The sequence below is a fragment of the Talpa occidentalis genome, unplaced genomic scaffold (assembly GCF_014898055.3).
Source record: "Talpa occidentalis isolate TD23 unplaced genomic scaffold, MPIMG_talOcc4v2.1 talOcc4.12, whole genome shotgun sequence".
Lineage (NCBI taxonomy): Eukaryota > Metazoa > Chordata > Mammalia > Eulipotyphla > Talpidae > Talpa > Talpa occidentalis.
In genome coordinates this window covers 53,826,791-53,852,550 of record NW_023601212.1, presented here as the reverse complement: position 1 = coordinate 53,852,550, position 25,760 = coordinate 53,826,791, and the positions used below count along the sequence as shown (strand labels likewise).

Sequence of the window (25,760 nt, the reverse complement as noted above, 5' to 3'; positions counted from 1 at the left end):
CTGCATAGGGCAGTGGAGACCAAAGTAATGCCCACGTTGGAACGTTGTCTCCCCATTCCTGTGCTTTGCATTGGCCTTGGCCCTTCAATTTTGTTCTTCCTGAGCTTTTCATAAATTAGTAAAAGCTGGTTTTCTCTCCAATTCTGCATGGCTGTCTTTCCTATAGAGGGGAGACAGGATGGGACTCTGTGGTTGTGTTAACCTGAGATTCTTCTAGCGTGACGTTTTGCCTAAGTCAAGGTTTTTCTGCACCCTCCTTCCAAAGTCAAGCTCGAATCCCAGGAGGGTCCACTTTATTGCAATATATTTAACTCGAAACTAAACACTGATGGTGATGAAAGGCAGACAGAGCAAGCCAGTCAGCTAGCGAGCAAGCAGGAGTGAACAAGCAAGCCACATCTGCTGAATGGTGAACCCCAAGAGTTCAATTACCCCAGTTCTCTCCACGGAAGGTAACCATGGAAACCTCATAATCCAAGGCATCACCAGTCTCTGAGCAAAATACACACACACACACACACACACATACACGCACACACCCCAAGAGGGCCATGTGTAAGTATATTTGTGCATATGTTCATGTTTCACTTATTGTGTATGTGGGGTGTGTTTGTGTGACACCTCGACAGTTTGTGTGTGTGGACATCAAATGCAGTTAGCATGAGTGCTGGCTGCCACATGCTTCCTGTTTCTACTCTCAGGGGTGGTGGAAGGTGCAGGTTTGCCCTCATGTTTGAGTGCTGCACTTGGAGGTGTTTACAGCATTAGGGAGGGAAACTGACCTGCACTTCCAGTTTACCAAAAGGTGATGCTGTGGCAGGTTTGGGCATAGAGGAGAGGTTTTAACCTTGTTTTCCCTGCATATCAGGTTTCTATTGTCCAAAAGTGTACAGGAGTTGGATTTTTCACCAGCTGAGAGGTATTAACCCCCTGGGGTGGGGAAACTCAGCAGGGATCAGAATTGAGCTTCTCCAGCAATCTAGCATCGATGCAAATTCAGGTTTGGGAGTATCATGTTTTCAAAGTGGGTCTTTTTTTTTTTTTCCAGGAGATGTGGTATGTGCTCATCTTTTCTCTCTTCTAGCACTGGCCTTTCCCTTTGCTGAAGCTTGGGCTAGGCTGTCTCTTGTATGAGGGATATGAGAATGTGGCACTTGGGGAGGAGGTGCTGGGTACATCGCAGGGAAGTCTGCTAATGAAATGTGTCATTCAGTATGTGCATGATATCAAGAAGATTGTGTGTCACTTGGCAGATCTTTGAGGGTAAGGCAGCTCCATCTGGATTAAGGATTATTTGGGGAAAAAGCCACATGAAGGCTGGGGCTTCAGATAGGCATAGCTGGGTGCTTGAGTTAGGAATGGGGGTGCACACTTTGCAGAGCCTGGCCCCTGTGCAGCAGGCTATCTCAACTTAATGGGAGTTTCATGCACACATGTGTGAGGAATGTGTGTGTGTGTGTTTATAGCTCTATGCCTTCCCCTTTATGAAATGTATGAACGAAAGAGAATTCATTAGGGAACACTGGGAAGAAACCCAGGTCTTTTGAGTTCTTGCCTTCCATTCACATGGAAAGGGAAGAGTTATCCAATGAATAGGTCTTGTTTGTCCATCAGAAGATGACTCTCAAAGAAGATTTTCTTTTCTCTTTTAAAGTGGCTGCTTCCTAGATGACAGAAATCCATACTGGCATCTCCCAGCAGGGATTTGAAACATTGTCCACATCCTTCTAGACTTCTCAGCTGAAGGTCCCTGTGCCCATGGCAGTGCCATCCCAGCTGCTGTCTGCTTTCCTCACTTTTAGGTGATTCTGCCATGTGTGATTCAGGCCAGAGTATGTGCATACACACACATACCTGCTCCAGCTCACCATGCTCCTTGGCTGCATGGTAGGGCCTATTGGGACACCTTCAGAGATGAAGCCTGTTATTGACAGAAATGTTATGGGCTGTTGGGGTACAGGAGAGATTTCTCCCACCCCTCTGGGTGCTTGTGAGAATGAATGAACAAATTAGCATCAGACAGATTAGCAGGAGAAAAACACCAAATGCAATAACATAATATAGGAGCATTTACAAGGCTATACGTTCTAAAATAAATGGGGCAAACTGGGTGTTTATCTCTTTTACTAAGGGATTTGGTACATCAAGGAGAGAAGAGAGGTTCCACATGACAAGGAGGGGATGGCTTCATATGACAAAACCTTGCCTCTATATGTTTGCCTTGCCTTTCTCCCCACTGAAAGGTTGTTTCTGGATATGACCCTAGCTCTTGTTAATCTTCATCCTTTAAGAAATGGTAATAGTTTCTCCAAGGTCCAAGAGGACATGTATTGGAAAGGGTCTACTCTGTACATCTTGGAAAAATGTCTACTTGACTCTTTTGGGGAAGACTGATTCTACATGGTGAAAACAGTATTTGGTATCAAGCAGTTGCTTGACACTCTGACAGTTTGGAGGGAACTCCCATTACTACATGAGTAGAATTACCTTTTGAGTGTGACTGAAATGTGCCAGAAAAACCCCAGAGATGGGCTAAGGGAACCATCTACCTGGCAACGTTCAAAGGTCCCATTCTTGCTGGAGCCCTTCCTCAGTTCCTCCTGCAGCTATTTGTCTTCTAAATTGTCCATGTCAAAACGTCTGAGAGCACCTTGTGCTCTTGGCTCATCAAAGCAAAACTTGTCCTTCTCATCCATGGTAGGTAGTAAAGAGGAGGCTGGGACTTGAATGGATTCTTGCTCTGTCTTCTTCACCCTCTGCCCTTCAGGGTATATCTTGAGTCTTTAACAAGCAGTGACTCAGAAAGTCACTATGGTATAAGGTTATTTACCCTTTCATTTAACCCCCCTTAATTGACAGAAATGTTATGGGCTGTTGGGGTGCAGGAGAGAATTCCCCCACCCCTCTGGGCGCTTGTGAGACTGAATGAACAAATTACGAGTGGCATTGCTGAGGATACAGCAAGGAGCCAGGCCTTATTTTTGCTCTTAGGGAGTTCATCCACTAGTGCAAATACCAACAATAACACAGTGAAATAAGGTACAATAGGGGTGAACCCAGGACCCTATAGGAACTGATAAGGGGGCAGGGAGATGGTCTAGAAGAACTGATGTCTTATCTACAACCTAAAGGATGAGAGGGAATTAGCTGGACACTGTTGAACAAAGGGTGATGGAATAGGTATTCGAATATAACTGCTTCATAGATGAGAGTTGATGGCAATGGGGTGCTGCGCACATGCAAGGGATCAATAAATGATAAGTAGATAGATGAGAGAGGGAGAGAGAGAAAAAGAGGAAAAAGCACAAACACAGGAAACATAGAGATAGAGAGATGGAGAGACAAGAGTCAGCTGGCAGAGATAAAAGACTGAAAGGCCAAGAGATGACCACAGAGGACCACAGATTTGTTAGATCCATAATGAACCCCAGAAAACATTCCTAAGCCCCTTGTTATATAGATAAACTGAGATGGATAAAGAGAGGCATTTGCCAAAGTCACAAAGATGTTAGTTGGAATTTTGAGTCAGGATCCTAGATCTCCTGGCTTCTAGTAGGTTTGAGACAAAAGAGATACAAGAGATAGATGGGGGAGAGGAAGTGGAGCCGGCGGGAGGGCTAGGGGAAGGGGGGAAGTGAGATTTGCTGGCTTCACAATGTCAGGATTGCCCAGTGGGATGACAGCAGGAAAGTTTCCGTGAAGCCTGAGCTGGGTTTCTTTCTTTCTTTCCTCTTTATCTTTTCCTCTTCCTCTCCCTCTCTTTTCCCTTCCAACCACATCCTGCCTACAAGAAGATGTCAGGGAACTGGTTGCCATGGCTACTACTGGCATTCAAGCAGGCTGAATTATTAAACCAGGGTCTTTTCTTTGAAGCCAGGGCCCCAGTGCGAAGTGCCCCTTTAGGGGGTGCAGTGTAGGACACAGGTCTGGGCCAGGATGCTTGCTGGCTGGTTTGGCTCAAGAGGGGAGAGTGTGTCTGGAGAATGAAGTCTGTTTCCCTGTTTCGCCAACTGAGTACAGTAGAGGCCAGGGGAGCAGGAGAATCTGCTGGGGCAAAAGTTGGGAGGCAGGGAGGCCCCCTGTGCTGAGCTGACTCCCTGCATTAGAGTCTTCTCCTACCCCTTCTGCCTGGAGCAAAAGGGCTGGGCACCAGCCACAATTTCATTCAAATGGGACAAGAACCAAAACCAATGTTTTTGTTGTGTCTAAAAGGACACCATATTGTTCAAATTAGTTGTAACTTGTAGCCAGAGGCAAGAAATAAGTGGTATTGTACTTGGGTACCACTTTTTGTATAGGTAAGGTGACTCTCCTGGAACCATCCCATCCTGCTGGTGGACATGACCCTCTCCCAGTTGTATGCATGAGGCATCATGAAGAGTCTTGTTTGTGGGCACAATTGTTGTTTGTTTTGATGATGGAGGGGGCTGAGTATGGATGCTCTTCTCTTAAGGAGATTCCAAGCCAGCAAAACCATCAGCCTTCTGGTGTCCTACCTCTTTAAACATTTTCATTAGAAACCCAAACAATGGGGCCTCCCTGGTGGCGCAGCTGTTGAGCGCTGGCTTGTGAGGCTGCCCACAGCCTCTGCAGCGCTGGTTTGATCCCTGGCTGCTCCCCGGCCACCGGAGGAGGGTCCCGCTCAGCAGTGTGTTTCGTCATCTGCCTGTTCTGCTCCCCGCTCTGACTCTGGTGAATTCTCTCACCCTACCACGCTTCTGACTGTACCCAGTGCTTGTATAAATAAATAAATAAATAAATAAATAAATAAATAAATAAATAAATCTTTAAAAAAAACAAAAACAAAAAACCCAAACAATGAATGTAGTGTGAATGCCCCTGTTTATGGGCTCATGGAAGAGCACCTACTAGGTGGCTGGAACCACACTGTGGTTGGTAACTACCCTGAGTCCCACTGTACATACAGTGGGATGGGTTGGGATGGGGGACATGAGGAGTCCAGTTTGGGGTGAATGGAGACATTCTCTTTCCCTTTGTGCTTCAGTAGTTTCTGAGACTAATTTCTTTGGAGAAGGAATCTCTCCCTCTTCCTCCACACCTGGTGTTTCTTCTCCCTGAGAGGAGGGTTACTGATCCCTCATGTTGGGATCTCCCTTTTGCAGTCCCAAGATCCCCTCCACAAGAGAGGCGCCGGCTGCATTCTGACGCTTGCACTGAAAAAAAAAGGAATTCTTAATAAGGGAGAAACCAGATCTACAAGACTGTTTCCAAAAATCTGTCAGCCTGTGAAAAACCGATGGGCAGCCCGGATTTTTTCCCCCTCAAGCCCAGCTGCAGCAGTTTTTAATGTCAGGGCCAAAGGCCTGGCTTTCCAAAAGTCTAAATCATAAAAACCAGACTCACCTCTTTTCAGGGTTGGTGATTAAATTCCTGGGTCCTTATAGAGTGAACCCCATCTAGACCTTTTATGGGTGAAGTAGGGACTAGCCAAGGAGACTTCAGAGTCCTTGGCCTTGACTTCCTTTCCCACCCGGAATTAAGAGTTGTTGACCTCTTGGCTATTTAGTTCCCTCCAATGCATGTTTTCTGGGTGGGTGGAGAGTGCAGGGTGCAAGGTTAACCAAATAGAATCCCTTTCCCATATGGGGAACTCCCCACTAAATAAGAAAAGGTTGCTGGCCCTCATTCAGCTCCGGCAATCCTCGAAGGAAGCTCCAGAACACTTGCCTCATCTGTCAGCAACAGAGAAGTCTCCCATCCCCTCCCTCCTTCCCCTACCTTTTCTTTCTGTATCTCTTTTTGTCCATTTCAATCCTGCTGCCCCCTCCACTCTGTTTCTCTGGGGCCATTCTGTAGTCTGATTCTGAGCTTTTGGTGGGGGCTGGGCAGCAGGTACAGTCACTTGGCAAAGCCCCTTTGGAGACCTACTTGGACAGGAGAGATGGCTGGTGGGACCCAAGCTGGAGGCATTGCTGCTATTCTTGAGGGAAGAATGTGCCATGAGTCAGAGAAATGCAGGGAGAGGGAAACCCCTGAAAGGTTCAGGCCTTCTGGATGCCAGTTAGACTCAGTTTTCAGCGTGGTTTATCTTTTGCACTCTTCAACTGCTCCCTAGGAAACCAGGTCTCCCCTAGAGACCTCAGTTGGCCCCTGGTCACCCCCAGACACCTCTGGGGACCTCTGCTAGGGGCCCCCTGTTCTTGAGAAGTATCTGGTTCAGGCACTGGGCTCCCTGCTTCTCCCTTAACTTGATCCTTAAAGCCCCCAATTCTCCTGGCCCGTTTTTTCTTGACAGGTAATCAGACACTTCCATCTCTGTCCTCCCTGCCCAGGAAGGCAGAAGCTGGCACCAGGAGCTGGGGGTCCAGTCTGTGCCGCCCATAAATGGAGACCCGGGCCCTTGAGAGGAAATCGCCTCTGGAAGTTTGAGGTCACTGAACTTTCCCACGGAAATTCAGAACTAAATTTCTCGCCCGTGGGCTGTTCGCAACAGAGCCTGCGGGCGCAGCACGGTCTACCCTTCCAGCGACTGCCCCCTCCAGTCCTCCAGGCCCCGGGCGCGCGCTCCCGCGAGCGTTCCGCTCCGCACCCTCCCGCCCGCTCCGCGCACCCGAGCTGCCCGTGCCTGGACAGCGATTTCCTCCTTGGTGTAGATGCAGCTGCAGCCTTCCATCTCCTTTGTTATCCCCCAGGCAGGCCCCTCTGGGGGGCATGTGTGCGAGTTCTCTTTCCGATTGTCAGAAATTTCTTTTCCACTGTGTGGGCAAGAGACAGCATATTGAAAAAACTGTCTCCCTTCTCTTTATTTTATTTTCCGTTTCTCTCCCTGCCCTCCTCCTGCCTTCCTACCTACCCCCCTTCTTTCTTTTGATTGCTCCTTCTTCCCCTTCAATTTCACCCTCTCTCCTCCCCAGCCCTCCCTTGTTCCCCTTCCCCCATCCTTTTGCTCTTTTAAAAGAATTCAATGATGTCTCAGGAATACTAGCACACTCTCCTCATTCAGCTGAGCGCGGGACTCTGCGTTAATTCAAGGTAAGCCCCAGGGTCTTGCTGCCACCGAGGAAATGGTTGTCGGCTCCCTGGCGCCGGCTGCTCAGCCCTTCCCGGCGGTGGGTGCCGAGTCCTGGTCCTTAGCGCGGCTACCTGTTGGGGGATGCATGGACAGCGGAGAGCCCTAGTTTGCTCAAACCTCCGAATCTTCTAAGCTAGTTCTTCCTCTCCAGGCGCTGCCCTTCCCTTAGCAACTTCCGTGGCAATTTCCTGGGCGTGGGAAAGCCCCCGAGCCATTTAGCGTTTGGGGTGTGAGTGTTGTGCCCCTGGCCAGGGCTCCGGAGCTGGCATCTCGCTGGTGATTTGCGCGGTGCTCAGCCTGCGGCGAGGGAGGGAGGCTCTCGCGTGCCTTCTGCCCAGGGAGTGCAGCCTGGCTCAGAGCTGGGGCTGCCTGGGGTCCGCAGGAGTCTGGGGTCCCCCTGCTGCCCTTGTATGACTTCAGGCTTGGCCAGTTCTGACCCCCGGGAGTTGTGTGGTGGGAACCATTCAGGGAGGGTTCCCTGAGCAGGGACTGAGCTTCCAGCTAAGTTTCTGTGAATGAAGCTGCCTGACCCTTGGACTTATCCAGGAGAGGAGAGGTGTAGGCTGGATGTCTCTGGAGCGCCGGGTCAGGTCAGGAGGCACAGAGAGTGGACCCTATTCTGGAGGATGACTGGAAATAGAGGTTCAGAGGAGGTCACAGCAGAATCTGGGCTACTTAGAGGGATTTGCCTTTTTATTGAATTTGAGGCTCCCTGCACCAGCGTGGTTGCATGTCCTTTTCTACGAATGAAAAGAGAACCCCTTTTTCTGTGCCTCTGCTTTGTGCCAGTGACCCAGAAAGAATGATGGGAGGTATCATGCCCCTCCACGCTCCTCTGACTTCCGCCTCACTCTGGGGACTAAGGTATCAGTTTAGTGACTCGCCCAAGGAGGGATCCTCCCTCTGGCCAGGCTGTGACTTGGTGCCTGCAGAGCAGGTGGTTCAGGCTGCGTGGGTGGCTAAGTGAGTGACTGAGATCTGGGGGCTTGTAATGATCCACAAGCTCTTGGCTTTGGAAGCTATGGTGTCAGAACAGTGATTCTTACTTACACTTGGGGGTCCAGTACTGAACCTCCTCACAGAGCACGCTCACAGGAAAGGCAGGAGGGGCCTTGACTGTGAAACCTGAACCCAGAGAAATGGTTTCACAAATGGAAAGAATTTTTCTGAGGCTTAAATAAGAGCATGGCGTTGTCCCCACTGATATCGAACTAGGGGGGAACAGGGCTTTCTTTACTGGGGCTGGGAATTTGGGTAGACACCAAGGGAAACTTCTGGTTGACAGTTCCAAAAAGAATTAATAATGAAAAACGTAGACCTTTCTCTCCACTACTGTGTGAGTCTTGTGGATGGTGCAACACCTCTAAAGCCTAGAAGGTGACTCTTTTTATGTGCAGTTCCATGCTACGGCTCTTTCACACACTAAGTCTCTGGAGAGCTAAAATGTTTGTAACATCAGGTATAGTATCCTGTCATTTATTGTCCCCGCAGGGGCACTTGGTAGAAAATTGGTAGGAGTGACACAAGGACAATAGAGTTGTTCCAGATAGATCAGGAGGGATGATTGCCCTCAGAGTGACTGTATTGTCCAAGGGGACAGTGAGACAAGGTAGGATGTGTTCATGTCACTTGAATCTTGCATATATCTTCATGACCTGGTTCTTTCTGACTCATATCACAAATGGACTTTATTTCCATTCCACTCTGAGAATCCAGCTCTGAATGCAGACCCCTTTCCTTGGACCACCTCTTCTTTCCTCAACTCTACCCATCCCTCCAAAAATCCTGTTCCTGGAGTGGAACTTCATGCTTAGACTGCAGGGGTTACAAATACAGGGTGACCTGCATGGAGTGAGTGTTTCTAGCCTTGTCTGCTTTCTTAGGGGACTTCTGAGTCCGGGGCTCCCAGGAAGCTGTCCTTCTGCAGGAATTGTGAATGTTGTGTGACAGCAGCATGGCTTCCAGTGACCGTCACAGTCACAGTGTTGCTCCTATTAGATGGTTGCTCCCCTGAGACTGGGGAGAGTGCATCTGGGTTTTATACTGAGAAACTCATATCCAAGAAGCATCAGATGCAGGGAAATGCCTGCCTGACTTCTTCACATGTGTGGGGGAGTGGTGGGAATTCTTAGGGGATGTGTCAGTCACACCTCCGTCCCCCCTGGGAGCCCATGGGTTTGCCAGACAGCCAAGTCCCTGCTGGGCTTCAAAAAGTTTAGCTATTTTGTAGTGAACACTTATTGTTTACAAACTGTATCATCATGAATCCTTCTCTAACCCTATTAAGTACTATCTTCATTTTATAGGTGAGGAGACTGACGTTCAGAAAAGTAATTTGCTCAAGTCAATGTAGATCATAAGGGACAGCGTTGGCATTCAAACCCAAGGCTGGCACCCCCTCCATGAAATGGTGCTTCTTAGTGCTGAAGTTTAATTGGTCCATGTTTGACTCACTTGTTTAGGGTCTTGGGGGTGACGAGCCATCCCAGGTGGGGTGGACTGGGGTGGACTTGTCCATCCTGCCTGGTTCTTGACCTGTCAGGCTTATCCTGGCTTTGTTCTGTCAGCGTCCTTTCTTTGTGCCCTTGAAGTTTGTGTTCCCCACCTCCTTTCCTGCCACCTGGTCCATCACCAGAGGGATCTCTCTGCTGGACCCCAGTATACTCATGAATGCCCACGGTGGTAGGATTGGCATGAACAGGCAAGGCGTGTGTCACCATCTGGTATTTAGGGGCTGTCTACACCTTAGTTATTGAAACCTGCCTCTCTCAGCATCACAGCTGATTGATTCACACTCTCTCATAGACTGGCCACGGCCTAGACTTGCACAGAGGCTTTCACCCTTTGATTTGCCCAAAATAATTTTATAGGCTAGCAAGGAAACCTGATACACCCAGCCGCTAGTGTCTTGGTTAGGTCCTTCAGATCTTTTCTCCATCATGTAGGCACAAATAGAGGCTTAAGAAGAGAATTGTAGACATTGTTTACACCTATTCATCCTTCCTCTTTACCATGTAGCACCATAGTTAGCCAGACCATGAATAGCCAGACCATGAATAACCCACCATGGGGGTGGGTTAGATCAAATAGCATTGGCTGGGAGACTTGACTTTTAGCCCTGACTCAGTGGGGAGCCTGAGGCTAGGCCATTGGATGCAGGATGTAGCCATGTGACCTTGGGCAAGTCACTGACGACCTTGGGCCTCATTTATCATGCCTGGAAATGACGGTTGGGCAGATGCTTCCCAGGTATGTCCCAGCTCCAGCAGAAGATCCCCCAGTTCATGGTGGCTTTAGACTTTGTGGTCTGCTAATCCCCTGCCTTCTGACCTTTTCTTGGTGGGGAAGATAGACCAGAGTTTGATGGAGGGGTCACAAAAGAGTCATTGGTGGTGCCGAGCAGGGAGCAGCAGTGAATGCCTGTGGTCTCCTGTGGGTGAATCTCAGCCCAGTTTTGGTATGGAAAAGGGGGCTGGTTTACCTGGCCAGGAGAGAGTACCTGACTTGTGTTACCTTCTCTCCTCAATAGGTTATGTTACCTTGCATTCCCAACTAGGAATTGGGGAGAACAGGAAATACAACAGTAGGCTAACAAACATCTGCAGTATGACCTGAATGATGTATAGCAATGGGGGAGAAGGTGGCGGTGGTGGGTAGGATAATGGGAGAAAATGGCGATAAAAAGGACATTTGACATTTGCAATGAGGTGGGGAGCCTGAGTCTCGGCCATTGGATGAAGGATACATGTGACAAATTACAAAGCCATTTGGAATCCCCAAAGCCCATTACAAAACCAGTTGTTCTAGCACAGAGCTGGTTATATACAAATCAGGAATTTTCCTAGCAGAAACAAAGATGTGATTGGTGGCCTTTTAACTGGAAAACTAGTGTTGGGTGTGATTCCCACGTAGGGGATTCAAAAGGATTCTGTTATCTTTTGTGCGTTTGTGGACTTGGGGGAATGCCAATGAATGAGATTCTAGAGCAGAGTTGGGTTTTACCATGGAAGGAACTTCTCATTTATGTTCATGTGGTAGTACTTTGAAAGATTTAGTTTCTGGAATCAAAAGAGTCTATAGTACTACATTGATCATACTTGAAAAACAATTTTTCCACTCCATAAACGCTAGTCTGGGGTGATGAGAGAATGCTCCAGATTTTCAGTGTAGGGTTAGTGGTAGCAGCAGCAGCTGGAAGGGTCCAGAGGTGGGGAACCCAGGAGGAAGGTGTCACGCTATGTGCGTACAGGCAGGCTCTGCAGCCTGTGACAGGGCCATCTATGCATCCTCATAGGAGGGGATTATACAGTTCTAAGCTGGGGACCAAAATCTGGGGCCACACTGATGGATGCATCTTTTAGGGATGCAAATACTGCTGTCTTTCCAAAAATGCAACTTGATGTCAATGTAGCTCTCTGTGTCTTCTGCACTGCAGAGAATAACTGTATTTATGCCACTTTCATTTTTGTTTTGGGGTTCCCCCCTTTCTCATGAACCAAATGTGTTCATGAAATAAAGATGAAATAACAAAGCTGTTACTCCAAATAATTGCTTTCTACCTCTCAGTATAGGATAGTTCTTTTAAAATGATTAATTAATTTATACATACACACATTTATACACACAAAATTATACGTAATCATCATCTGATTATGGTAGAGTGGATCTGATCTTTCTCCAGTCACTACTAACTACAGAGTGTGGGTAAATTATTTCACCCCTGGGCCTTAGCTATGATTTCAACACATAGACCCAATCCTGCATCTTTCAGAGAGGGACTTGGAACCAGAGTTCACTAGAGGCCCCTTCCCGTTCCACAAGCAATGACTGATGTATAGTTTTCACCCCCATTTATTTTCTTCTTTATTTTTTGTCTCTTCCGCTTACCTAGTCATCCAGTAGATTTCCCCCCGCCTTTTTGATTGCTATATTTACTGAACAGGAGTTTTAGTCTTTGTTCTAAATTTTAAAAAGTGGTAAAGAATCTTTGATATTCGTGCCTCTTAAAAGAAAAGTCAATTGACTCTCTCTTGGCTTATTTGGTCCTTGTGTTACATGGCAGGGAGAGGGGCACCCCAGAACCCCCAAACCTGCCTGCTCTATGAAAAGGATGACCCTGTTACACTTGGTTAATGTTTTCTTGAGTATAATGATCCTAAATAAAGAAAAAGTCCTACATTTCCTTTAGGGAAAAGGATGTGTAATGACCCTTTTCTCTTTTAGTGGGATCTGGAACTCTCAGTTAAAGAGCCATTCAGTGCTCAAGTCAGAGTCTCGGGTACATCTGCCTCAGTGTCTGGGCAAGGAAAATAAACCTGCCCAGCTCAGAACCTGGACTCTGACCCAGGGTGGCCCCCCAAGGTGAGTGAAGAGTGAGGAACCTGGCCTGGGGAGAAAATCCCAGGAGTGAGCCTGACTTCTGTCACTCAGCAGAACAATTAAAACACCTCCCTCTTCCCCGGTTCCTTTCTTCCTCCTCTTCCCTCCCCACCCTACCCTTTCTTTTACAAATATATGCTGAGTGTCTGCTACATCCTGGCACTGATTTGGGTACTCGGGATACAATAGTGATCAAGGCAAACCCATTTCCTACTTCTGTGAAATTTATTGCAGGAGAGAGACAATAAATCATTCGTAAAAAAACAAAAACAAATCATCCCTTGATGAATGTCACTCAGAAAATCTTATAGGGTGATTGGTTAGCTCTGTCAACTGACATGTCAAGGAAAGCTTCTGAAGAGGAACTATTTAAGCTAAAGATCAGGTTGGCAAAAAATGAAATAGGCTCCATAGCAGCAATTCTCTATGGCCATTAGGATGAATAATTGCATTTGAAAGTGTTTTGCAGACTATAAAATAAATGCAGTACATTTTATATCTCATTAGGCAAAATTCCTTGAAGGCAAGCATTGTGATTGATTAATATTTGCAATCTCTGTAGCTAGCATGGTATTAAATGTAGGTTGAAAAAAATTATATATATATATATATATATAATTAGGAGTTCAAGGGGGATTCTTAAGAAATGAAATATGAAGATGTCTGTGTCAGACCGTTGTTAAAAGAAGATTATGCTCCTGACAGTCCTCCCATGATAGGGCTTTTCTGGGGATTTCGATACTCAGCACCCTGGGGAGAAGGTGCCCTGGGCATCACCAGTGTGGAGGGAATGAGAAACAGAGGCTATACTGAGGAAAGTGACATCCAGAGGGCATGCTAGGTTGCTTCTCTGCCCTTTAGTTTTGGGTGTCACCCCGATATTACACCACCATACTCAGGGTCTTAAACCAGTGCAGAGGCTAACTTCTAGGAAGAGATACAAGGACTCCCTTTGGCCCCTGGGAGGAAGGCTTCCAGGACCTTTGTTTTCTGCCAGCGCTGCAGTTTATCTCTCTGCTCTGTAGTCCAGAGTCTGGTTCATCAGGTGCCTGAAGCACCACCCCCCCCACACCACCCAGGGTCTATTCTGCTGACTATTGGCTGTGACTCTCCAGACTTGCTGTCTTCCCTCCCTGAGGGTTGAGTCAAAGCAGCCCACCTACTGCATCCAGTGAGTCATGGCTTTTCAAATGCGCAGGTGTGAATCACTCAACTTCTAACCCTTGAGATGTCTTGGGTGACAGCTGAGCCAATGGATGAGGTGCCTTTCCCTGACAGTTCATTGCTTTATCATGCTTCCTGCAGAGAAACTACAACTCCAATCCCACTGCCCTCTAGGACCACAAGGCCAGTTTGAGATGCACAGAATGGGTATTCACTCACCTGGTAGGGATCCTTTCAGAAGAATATCCTGAATCAAAGGTGATTCCTGCACTAGCCACACCTGATCATCCCAGACATCCTCACTCAGAAAGTGACAGGGGGCCAAACCCTCCAAGTGAGCATAATGCACAGGAAAGTTTGCAAATCACTATCAGAGGCTCAGATGAAGGAATGTGCCAGAAACTTGGTATCTCTTCCACCTCTTTTTTTTAAAGATTTATTTATACAAGAACTGGGGTACAGTTCAGAGGTGTGGGAGGGTGAAAGGATTCACCAGAGACAGAGTGGGGAGCAGAACAGGCAGATGGAACGATACACTGCTGAGGGGAGCAGCAGGTGAGACAGGAGAGGTCTGCTGCGCCATGTGGATATCTCCCTGACCAGCCAGGAATTGAACCTGCGCTGCAGAGGCTGCAGACAGCTTCATAGCACTGGGCTCAACCCGCTGCACCACCAGGGAGGCCCTCTTCCACCTCTTTGAGATGCAGATATCCTATTTCATAGCAGCAAAGCAAGACCTCCAGAATCCAAGATCATAGTAGGTGGTGGAGCCCAGAGTTGACTCAAGTCTTGGCTCCAAAGTCAGGATTACTAATGAGATTTCTGGAGACAGCTGGCATAACCATTCACATTTTAGCTTGGGTAGTGCTTTTCCAGCTTGGGTGCTTGCTAATTTCTCCTCCAGTTAGGTGTGTTTGGGTTCCTCTTTCTGTTGGGAACAGAATGACTGATCCTTAAATGTAAGTGCTTCCTGCTTCCAACGTGGACCTTTTTCACTTCTTATGGTGCACATACTCCCAGAGGGATTTCCTCCCCTCCTTTGCTATGTTGATGACTTCCAAATTTGTTTTCCAACTCAGCAGTGTCTTCTGAGTTTCAGAATTCTATCCAATTGATTATGGACATTACTATTTCAACACTTCATAGGTATCTCAATTTTTCCCCAAACTGAACACATCAACATTGGCTAAAATTTGTTCATAGGTGCCATTGACCACTCAGTCGCAACCCCCCAAAAAAAAATCGGAGCATCACCTGTGATGCCCTGTGTCCTCATCTACATCCACTCAGTGAAGATCTTCTGCTGACTGTTCCTCCTTAATGCCACAGGATTCAATTCCTTCTCCCTACTCACATGGCCACTGACCATATCATGTCTCTCTCTCCTGGTCTGCTTGTCTTATATCCTTTATTTTTTTTTTTTTTTTTTTTTTTATAGAGGCATGCTTTATTTATTTGTTTGCTGGTTTGTTTGTTTGTTTTGTTTGTACATGCACTGGGTACAGTCAGAAGCGCGGGAGGGTGAGAGAATTCACTAGAGCCAGAGCAGGGAGCAGAGCAGGCAGAAGGACCGAAGTACACTGCTGAGGGGAGCAGCGGGCGGCAGGAGAGGTCTGCACGCCATGTGGGACCCTCCTCCGGTGGCCGGGGAGCAGCCGGGGATCAAACCGGCGCCGCAGAGGCCGCGTGCAGCTTCGCAACCCAGCGCTCAACCTCTGCGCCACCGGGGAGGCCCTGTCTTATATCCTTTAAATCCACATTCCAGACTGGGCCACAGCCATCTTTCTGAAATGGAGATGTGAGACTGTCATTCTTGACCTTGCTCCATGGTTCCCCCCGACCCCAGAATAAAGTTTGAATGGCAATTTAATGTGTAAAGCCTTTCATGATCAACCCCCTGCCTGGCTCTCCAGTCTTGTTTCTGGACATTTCCACTGGGCATTGTACTCACTAACTGTGACTTTCAGAGTCCCCATCATTTATTGACTTTGAAGGGACAGCAAGGGCTCCTCAACAATCTCCAAAAGTGGTGAGTAGACTGACTATCCCTGTCATCTGTCCCACTGAACTTGAACAGGCACCTAAACACACTCCCCGCCTCCCCCCTCCTTATGACTCTACACCTTCATCATCCTTGCTAGTTAGCTTGGCCTGGCTCACAGTTGATCACGCCAAACTCAGTTATCTCTTCCAGGAAGACGTCTTTGGTTCCCTTCAGGATATACTAGATCTTTATAGATCTTTGATATGAGTCCCTTATTGGTTGTGTGTAGTGCAAATATTTTCTCCCAATCTGTAGGGTGTCTTTATTTTGGTTATTGTCTCTTTTGCTGTATGGAAGCTTTTCCTTGGATGTAATCCCAGCTGTTTATCTTTGCCTTTATTGTCTTTGCTTCTAGGGATGAGTACTCAAAGATGTTTTTGAGATGTATGTCATGGAGTTGTGCCTGTGTTTTCTTCTATGTATTTTATGTTTTCAGGTCTTACATTCAAGCCTTGTCCATTTTGAGTTGGTTTTTGTGCATGGTGTGAGGTAGTAATCTAGTTTCATTCTTTTGCATGTGGCGCAAAAACAGATGAATAGATTAAGAAGAAGTGTGTGGGCCTCCCTGGTGGCGCAAGAGTTTAAGCACCACACTGTGAAGCAGTCCGCAGCCTCTGCAGCACGAGTTCGATCCCCGGCTGGCCAGGGAGCAACCCACATGGTGCAGCAGACCTCTCCTGTCTCGTCTGCTGCTCCCCTCAGCAGTGTATTTCAGTTGGTCTGCCTGTTCTGTTCCCCTCTCCGTCTCTGGTGAATCCTCTTACCCCCTACATCTCTGGCCTGTACCCCAGTTCTTGTATGCATGAATAAATAAATCTTTTTAAAAAAGAAAATGTATACACACACACACACACACGCACACACACAATGGAATACTATTCAACAATTAAAAAAGTAAATTTGTGCCACTCACAGCAAGATGAATGGAGCTAGAAAGGATAATGCTCAGTGAAATAAGTCAGAAGGAAAAAGAAAAGTATCAGATGGTTTCACTTACAGGAGGAATATAAGGAAACTGAATAAACAGTAAAAAAAAAAGAGACAAAACTTGCAGGTATACAGCAGGATAGGGGAGAGAGAGGGCTCAAAATACAGGAGGGAAGAGCACAAGGGTGATGTGGTGGGAGATTTCTGGGGACTACACATGAACAGAGAAATAAAAAAATAACAATATAAGAAGATAAAAAAGTTTAATTAAAAAATAGATAATAAAAGATCAAAGAAACCCCTCATTCCCAAGGGGGGAAAATATACTGGATCCTTCCTTTGTTCTCAGTGTCTTGTGCAGTATTGTCATCGTTTGCCTCCCCCCTAGAGTCTAAAATCTTTGAGTGCAGGAATTCTGTGTTTTAGCTACGTCTCCCCAATGCTTTGTGCTTAACAGGTGACCAATAAGTTTATTGAATATATAAGCAAGTAGAGAAGTCACTCGAACCTGTGGCAAATCCTGACTGTCTTTCCCTTTGTTGTGGTGTCATCTTTGCTGTGATCGGTGCATTATATTCACTAACGGTGGCTTTCAGTGTCCCCATCGTTTATTGACTTTGAAGGGATAGCAAGGGCTCCTCAAAAATCTCTAAAATGGTGAGTAGACTGAGGACTATGATACCAATGTGTGTGCGTGTTTTGTTAGAAGCCTGAAATGGAAGAATTCAGGCAGATGCTATGTTCCTGCCAACTTTTAATCCAACAATTTTTAATTTATAGAAATTTGAAGGTATTTTTTTTTCTCTGAGTGCCCCATTTTTTTTTGTTTGTTTTAGGATAATGAGTGTGTTTCAGTTATGATTGCACACTCCTGGTTCCTCAGTATGTGGTCTGGAACACAGTAAGTGCAAAATAAATTTTCAGAAGGCTCTGGCTCATCAGATAAGAGCCTTAGGAAAGGGTTTGGGATGTAGTGAGGGTGGAACTTGTGAATTCATGACAGGACCAGCTCATTCCATGACTTCAAATACCATCTTCATGTCCAAGCTCTTATGTCAGTTAATTTTTTTTAAGAAAGTACCTACATTAATTTTTTCCATGTAATCAGTTATCCCTCAAATAAGAAGTCTAAACCATAAAATTTAGTATTTTCCATAATTCTTTGGGTTGATTGGGTGATTCTTTTGTTCTGGGTCACCCTGGAATGTCAAAGTTGTTCTCACTGACATGTGTGGATCATCAGCTGAGACAGTGGGACAGCTGATAAGGCGGACTCTCTCGCCCCTTCTTTTCTCATCTGCAGAAATGCTAGCCCAGGCTTACTCACATGGGTGTAGCAGTGTTTCCAGAAGCAAGAGAGAGGGCAAGCTCCAATGGATGGGCCTTCTTCCATACTTTGCTTGTGTTCTATGAGATTCAGTCACTGAGATTCAGTGTGGAAAGGTCTTCTAAGAGGCACATAGTAGGGTCAAATTAAATGTGCAGAGATTTTCTTAGAGGAAACACTCCTGGGGATGGAGTCAGGAAAGACTGGAAGACCTATTAGAACATTATGCTTGTCTGACCCTGAGTTGCAGAGAGAGGGAAGGAGAGTTGGGTGCAAGGGCCCCAGCCTGCCTGGTAAACTAAGGATGCTCAGCAAGGCTGGAAGCAAGACCTAGAGCCACAGTCAGCCTTCAGAGGGGTCCTTGTCTCCCTGGAGTGACCGCTTCAGTGATCCGTCCCTGCTCCCTTTCTTCAAATGCAGGGATGGATTTCAGAGCCCAGTAGGGGGCACTAGGTCAACTAAGTAGTTGTATGTCTGTCAGGCACATTCTTGCAGCCACCACAAGGTCGTTACTCAAACAGTTTATCACAAGTCCCAAGTTTATATTTCCAGTTCAGACCTCTGTTCTCAGCTCTGGCCTTCTGTGTCCAACAAATTTCTTAATGTCTCCACTTGGCTGTCTCAGAGGCGTCTCAGACTTAGTGTCTTCAGACTAAACTCTTGAAGCTGTCGCCTAGTCTGCTTCTCCTGCACCTTTGTTTGGGTGAACACTACCGTCCTCCCTCTACATGCCCTCAAGGTGAGCCAATGTGAAACACTGTCCCCTAACTGTCTGAGTATTTCTTGGCCCAGTACTCTTCTCTGCACCCCCACGGCCTCCACCCAGACCAAGCCTCTACCATCTCTTACCATGATGACAGGTAACCAGAAAAAATAGCCTCCTAACAGATGTCTCCACGTCCTCTCTCCTCCTCATTCTTAGCTCCATGTGCTGAGTGGCAGTTTGTGTGATCTTGAAGCATGAGCATGATATTTCTCAGCTTGAAATCTAAGGTCATGGTCATGGCCTTTTTACCCTGCATGTTCTGGCCCCCTCCTCTCTCCAGTTTCAACTCCTGCATCTCTCTCCTTCACCTTCTACCCTATAAACACACTGGATGCCTTGAGAATGGCCAAACTCTTCCTTACCACAGGGCCTTTGCATGTGCTATTCCCTCTTTCTGTAATTCTTTTATCCTCCACACTCCTCCCCCACCAATTTTCTGGTTAAGGCCTATTCATTGTTCAATTCTCAATTTAAATGTAATTTCTTCAGTGAGATGTTTTCAGACAACCACCTTCTCCCGCAATCCCTCTAAGTTAGGCCCTTCTGTTACATTCTGCTCTAGCACCTTATACTTTTATATATGGTTTGTGTATATATTAATTTAAAATCTGTGTTCTCCAGTTAGAAAGTTCTCTGAGAGTTGCGACCATGTCTCTGTTGTTTACTGCCATATCGTAGAAGTCAGCACAGTCCTGGTACAGAACACTAGTTCAAAAACTGTTAGTTGAATGGAAGTAGCTCTAAGGCAGTGAAGGGACAGGGAGAGTGGATCATGCAGGGATTCTCTCCTCCCAGTTCCTGCATCAGGGTTGAGAAGGCCCTGGAAAGGCCCTGGAAGTATTGAAGCTACTCTGGTTCCTAGAATGTGAGCTCCTTTAAGGGAAAATTGTGTCCACACTCAGCACTGTTCCTCCTGCACATTCCTTGCCTTCCCTCTCCATCCTCCAGGCTGGTGATGACATCCTAAAAGCAGCGCTTCCGAAGGGATCAAGCTGATCAGCAATTCTGGAACAGCCCAGTGAAGTGGGTGTTCCTTCCTCAGCTCACCCCTGACCTGCGAGGTTCTCCTGGTCCAAGTCATGCATCTGCCCCAGCTCTCCTTCCTGGGCTGCTATCTCCCAGCCCTCTCTTCCCTCTCATCCTCTTTTCTCTGCCTCCAGTTCATTATGTCTGAAACCAAAGACTGGTGCACTCACAAATGTCAATAGGCATCATTCACTTGGTAAAATTGGGTCCCCAGGGAGTAAGTGGGGGCAGAGTGCTTGGTCAGGTCACCTCAGGGTAAGGAGTCTGGGGAACTAGGAAAATCCAGCCTGAATGTAATGTGGGGAGGTAGCAGCTCTGTCCCCAACTTCTGTTGTTCTCCTCAGGGTGGGAGGCAAGGCCTGCTGGCATCTTAGAATTGTCAAAACTCTGTTTCTGGAATACAAAGCTGGCCAGGTGCTTGTCACAGGGTTTCCTTCTGGGTGGGTGAGTGGTGTCAGCTGAGCAATCACCAAACAGTTGGGCGTGTAGCTCTGTTCTGGTGGGCTTAGAGCACCAGCGCTGTGGTCAGAGGGCTTTTGAAAGGGTTCTGGCTCCACTGTTCTTTACTAAGGGGCTCTGCCAGGGCACTTACTTTCTCTGAATCTCAGCTTCCTGACACATATGTAGGAATAGTATCTACCTTGCAGTATTTGTGTGAATTTCAATCAGCTTAAACAAGGAACCCATATCAGAACTGGTTTAGGATCAGGGGCTGAGCTCTCAGGGGAGGGATGAGAAGGCAGATGGCAGGAAGATCTATAATGCCCAGGGTTTACCTTCTTAATCTGCAACCCTCCAGTAGGTAATCAGTAAAATCAATGAAAGCTGATGAAATGAGCATATAAAAAATATGTGAGGGAGGCAGGCAGTGTAAATTGTTTTGGGTCCTGCATCTTGCAAAGGCATGGCTCTGGGGAGGGATGTAAAGCTGTAAAAGTTTGGGAGGTGCCAATTTATAGAACTGTCCAAGCCATTAAGACAAACACAAATTAGGGCCTCCCCTGGTGGCACAGCGGTTGAGTGCTGGGCTGCAAAGCTGCCCGCGGTCTCTGCAGTACCGGCACTCGCGAGGGTCCCACATGGTGCGCAGACCTCTCCTGCCGCGCCCGCTGCTCCCCTCAGCAGTGTATTTCGTCAGTTTGCCTGTTCTGTTCCCCGCTCTGGTGAATTCTCTTTCCCTCCCGCGCTTCTGACTGTACCCAGTGCTTGTATAAATAAATAAATAAATAAATCTTAAGATAAAAAGACAAACACAATTACATTTAAAAAAAAAATACAAAATGTGCCCCTTGTGATTGCTTTATTCTGCTTTTTCAAGTTTTCATGGCAAGATCTATATGAAGTTGCAGTGAAATAATTTGCTTTATAAATGGAAGGGCTTCAAATATATACATGATGTCAGTTGTTCTGCGGGAAGTAGGCTTGCGATTTTGTTTGGCCTATAAAGGTAGAGGATGCTTGAGGTTTGCATTGCTATTAGCCTGTCATTGAAGAATTTTAATTCTTGTTTTCATTGATCCAGAAACTATCTTCTATTTTGGGGGGTAGGAGGAGACATTTGATGGAGCCCTAACATTTGATGGAGCCCTAACAGATATAATTATACCTTAGACCTCACCCAAAATTCAGTACATCAAAAAAATTTGAAATCTCTAATACAGTGATTCTGAACCTTTGGAGTCACAGACTCTTTTGAAAATCAGATGAAGATTATGGACTCAACCTGCAAAATGGACACACCAACTATTCATATAATATCCAGGGACCCCAGAACCTTATGAAGTTCACCTATTTGGTGCCTGGGTGAATCATCCCAGATCGAGAAGATTCTCAGCATCATGAGATGACAGGACAGAATTCAGAGGACAGAGATGCCATGTGTAGAGGTAGTCTGGGGGCGTTCCCCTGCTGAAGCGGGGAACCTGGGCCATGGGACTCACACAGATATGCTTCCACCCTTGGCTGCAAACTTGCATTCTCTAAGGCTGACTCCTGTACCTCACAGGGTGGGCTCCTTTCCTCAGCCCAGGTTGACTGTGGATCCTTTCCTGGCTCATGGGAAGTAATTCATAGTTACACAGCAGAGGGTGGGTTTGGAGGGTGGATTACATTATCTACCAGCTCCTTCTGGCATGAATACTATAAAAATCTGTACAAGGGGCTTCCCCTCTGGGTCTCAGCCTTTGTTTAGGCTGTTTCCTTTCATAAAGGGCCCTGCTCTCACCTCTGCCCATCTTCCCGTGCCTTCCCTCCTCCAGGAAGCGTGTGTGCTGGCCTGCTGCTTCCTTGTCTCCTTAACTTTTCAGTTCTAGGACTTGACTGTGCCGTTAGTGCGTAGCTTGTAAAGGACAGGGACCTTCTATCTGGTTACCTGGGGCTCAGAGTGGGAAGTTTAAGAAGAAACTAGCATGCTACTTAGGGAGCAACCAGGAGAGCCATAAAGCTGCACGGACTGTGGACAGAGGCTCTGATGGATTTGCCAAAATTGTTAGTTAAGGCTTCTTCCTTCCACTAGAAAGTGTTTCATTTCTCTACTCCATGCAAAACAATTCCTCCAAAGAGTTGTTTGTATTTATTGGGTCTAAATTCTCTCCCTTTATTTTCTCCTTTTTAAAGTTGAAAATTTCAAACATTTACTAAAGTCGAAATAATAGTACAATGAACCTCCAAGTACCACCACCCCAGTGATCAATTCCCGACTAATTTGTTTGATTTAAATCTCCATGCTCTACCTTCTGACTGGATTATTTTGAAGCTAATCCCAGTGTTCATATAATTCCACCCATAAATACTTAAGTGGCCATCTATAACAGATAGTAGATTAAAAAATTAGCTGTAATAATATTACAAGAGTCCCCTAGTTGATGATAATTTTCTAATAACTTTAGCTATCTGGTTGCTGTTCAGTATTTTTGAAAAATTGTTTTTTTTGATTTGTTCCAATCAAAATCTAAATAAGGCTCACAGATTATATTTGAACAAAAGATTTCTTAATCTGTGGGTTCCTTCCCCTGCTTTGTTTTTTGGCCTTAGAATTTTTTGTTGAAGAAATTTGGTTGTTTTTTTCTATACATCTGCCCACATTCTGGTTTTGTTGGTTCCATCCCCATTGTGTTGTTGAATTTTTTGTTCCCTGTGTTTCTTATAAACTGGTACTTAGTTCCATGTGATTCAGATTTGATTTTTTATTATTTTGCAAGACGACTTCATAGGGGGTGGTATGTACTTCCATCAAAAGCACAAAATGTCTAGTTTCTCTTCTTGTGATATTAGCAACCACTGAAAATCAATGCCTGGAGTTGGCAAACTTTATCTATAAAGGGCCAAGCAATAAATATTTTAATCTGTGGGCCATACGGTGTCTGTTAAAATTAGTCAACATTGCCATTGTGATGTGGAAGCAGTCATACCAATTCATGAATGAATGGGCATGGATGAATTCCAGTATAACTTTACTTAGAAAGACAGCAGGCCAGAGATAGCTCGAGGGTCATAGTTTTCCATCTCTGCCTGGGTTGTTTATTTCACAAGGGGGTTGCAAAATGCTCATATTCTAATGCTGTCATCCCTTCTTCATTTATTAGTTGGAATAACATACAGGGTTTTCCCCCTGTGCTATTTGCTTATCCTCATTCTTTTTGAACCTTCTTTGATGAGGGTCCTCTTTGTCCCAGCATCATTAAAATTGCTCATTCTGAGTTCATGAATGGTTATCAAGGACATCTGGTTGCTAAAGCCCCTGTTCAGTTCTCATCTTAAGTCTCTTGACTTGTCAGCAGCATTTGACACAGCTCATCATTCTCTCTTCTTTGAAATGCTTCACCTGGATTTCAACATACACCACCCCGTCCTGGGGTTCTTTGGAACCATTGCTAGCTCCTTCTCAGTGGCTTTTGTTTATTTTCCTGATCAACCAACATGTGAGTCTTGGATACCCTAGTTTCAGGCTTCAGATTGAGCCTTTATCTAGAATTGCTTATCTAGGGTACTACATGCAGATAAATTCTAAATATAGAAATATGGATATATCTACACATGCATATGAAATACTATATTGAATGTGGTATTGTTAGGGGGAAAGGATGTTCTGAGTTAATCCCATACAGGCTTTGTGGACCCCACCCCCACTCCAGACCAAAGCCATGAAGACATTGGGAAAGACAAATCCTGTCACCACCAAAGGGAAGGTGGCTGGGACCTGAGGGTGGAGTTAAGCAGCCAGGTTGGGTATAAAAAACCAAACACGTGGGCCTTGGGCTCTCTCGCTCTGTCGCTCACCTCCTGGCTTCACGGCTCCTGGCTCTCGGCCAGCTAGCTCTCAGAGCACCATTTGGGATTCCTGATCGGCAGATCGGGTAGGACGCATTTAAAACTTTGTTCTCCCACTTTTCTCCCTGAGTTGTACATTTCCTCATTTCCCCTTCCCTTGTAAATAAACCTTTTATTAACCTTTCGCGTGTGCCTGCAGTAGAGTATTGATAAGTCCTTTTAAGTGCGTGGGTGAGGACCCACAGTCAGGCACCTCGTTTTGTATCAGGGCTGCCCTATAACAGTATGACATATGTAGCTCTAGTCTGATCTTCTCCCTGAACACTACATGTGTCTGTCCAGTTGCCCGGAGATATCTCTGCATGGATCTCTAAGAGGCCTGTCAGAGCTTACCTGTCCAAATACAAATTCTGTATCTTCCCTATAAAATCTCCTTCTTCAGTCTTCCCTCTCTCAGTTAATAACAATGTCGTCCTTCCAGTAGCTTAGGCCAAAAGAGCTAGCCTCATCCTTCACATCTCTTTGTCTTTCACTTCCTACATTCAATCTATCAGAAAATCCCTTGGCTCTATCTTCAAAATATGTCCTCTTTTGCCACCTCTGCTCATATCAACCTGGTTCCAGCTATTGTCACCTCTCTCCAGGATCATTTCAACTGTTACTATGACCTGGAGCATGTGGTCATGCTTCCCTTCTTGGAGAGATTTGCAACCCAGCTGCCCAAGGGACCTTTTGAAAACTAGGTCAGGATTTCTCACTTTTCTGCTCAGATTCCTCCAATGATCTCCCATCTCATTAAGAGTAGAAGTCAGGATCCTTAAGGTGTCTCCAAAGTCCTGTGGGGTCTGATTCCACCCTTACTGCCTTGACCTTATGACCTATGCTCTTGCCATCTCTCCCAGTCCCGGGCCCACAGGCTTCTGGCTTTAATTAACATGCCAGGTATACTCCTTGCCTCTCACTCATTGCATTTGCTCTTCCCATTTGCTCTTGCCTCTGCCTGGTGCACTCTTACACATGACTCTTTACTAACTTGCCCTTCACCACCTGTAGATGTTTGCTCAAATATCATCTTACCAGTGACGCCTTCCCTGACCACATTACTATCCCCTGAAATCCAGGAAAAAATACCTAAAACATTAGAATCCCTAGTACAGAGAGGTCAGGCTGTCTCTCCTCTGAGTCTCCAGCTGACTGCCTGAGATCATTAGGGAACATCTTCTTGCCTTTCCTGGTTCTCAGCCCTGAATCAGTTCTGCAGCTGAAGTTCTAAGACTAAGGGGAATCCTGTCTTTCTTTCCCTCTCCAGGAGGCTCCTTGGGGATTCTGGGCTAGCTGTAATGTGGATCTGAGGGCTTCAGTGTGCTTGTGTGCGAGGGGGCACCCTCTTTGGACACATTCTTGGGGTGTTTTTCTCCAAGTCTTCACTCATAAGTCTTGCTTTATGCTTTATTCCAGGGCCAGGCGTCTAGAGCTTGGGCTGGTCCAGAAAAAGGCAGTAGTGGCTGCCTCGCTGGGCCTTTCTATTTGTCATCCAGGGATGATCGTGTCCTGGTTCCTCTCCATTCATCTATGTGAAAATCGTGCTGTCATTTTGAATTTGAATTCACACCTGACATATGGAGACTCTGTTCCCTGCTGGGGGGAATGTGGATGATGTCATGAAGCAGCAATATCTGTAAGGCTGAAGCCCTGGAGCCCTTCCCCAGTCAAGCTGCTCAGAGTCCACTCCCCAGCCCTCACCTTGTAGCCTCACAGACGCTTGAGCCAGAGGGAGCCCAGTGATCGCTTGGTCCAACCTTCTGACTTGCTTCTGCAACATGTC

The 25,760-nt window shown here is 46.3% G+C and overlaps 1 protein-coding gene across 1 annotated transcript in view; it reads left to right on the top strand.

The window, feature by feature from the left end:
- The first annotated feature begins 6,615 nt into the window (after nt 1-6,615).
- The window catches only part of CACNA1E (calcium voltage-gated channel subunit alpha1 E), a 464,826-nt gene continuing 445,681 nt past the window's right edge, over nt 6,616-25,760 (top strand). Inside the window, exon 1 of the mRNA XM_054693427.1 lies at nt 6,616-6,993. The gene's annotated coding sequence lies outside the window, so the exon portion shown is untranslated. The remainder of the gene's footprint in view (nt 6,994-25,760) is intronic.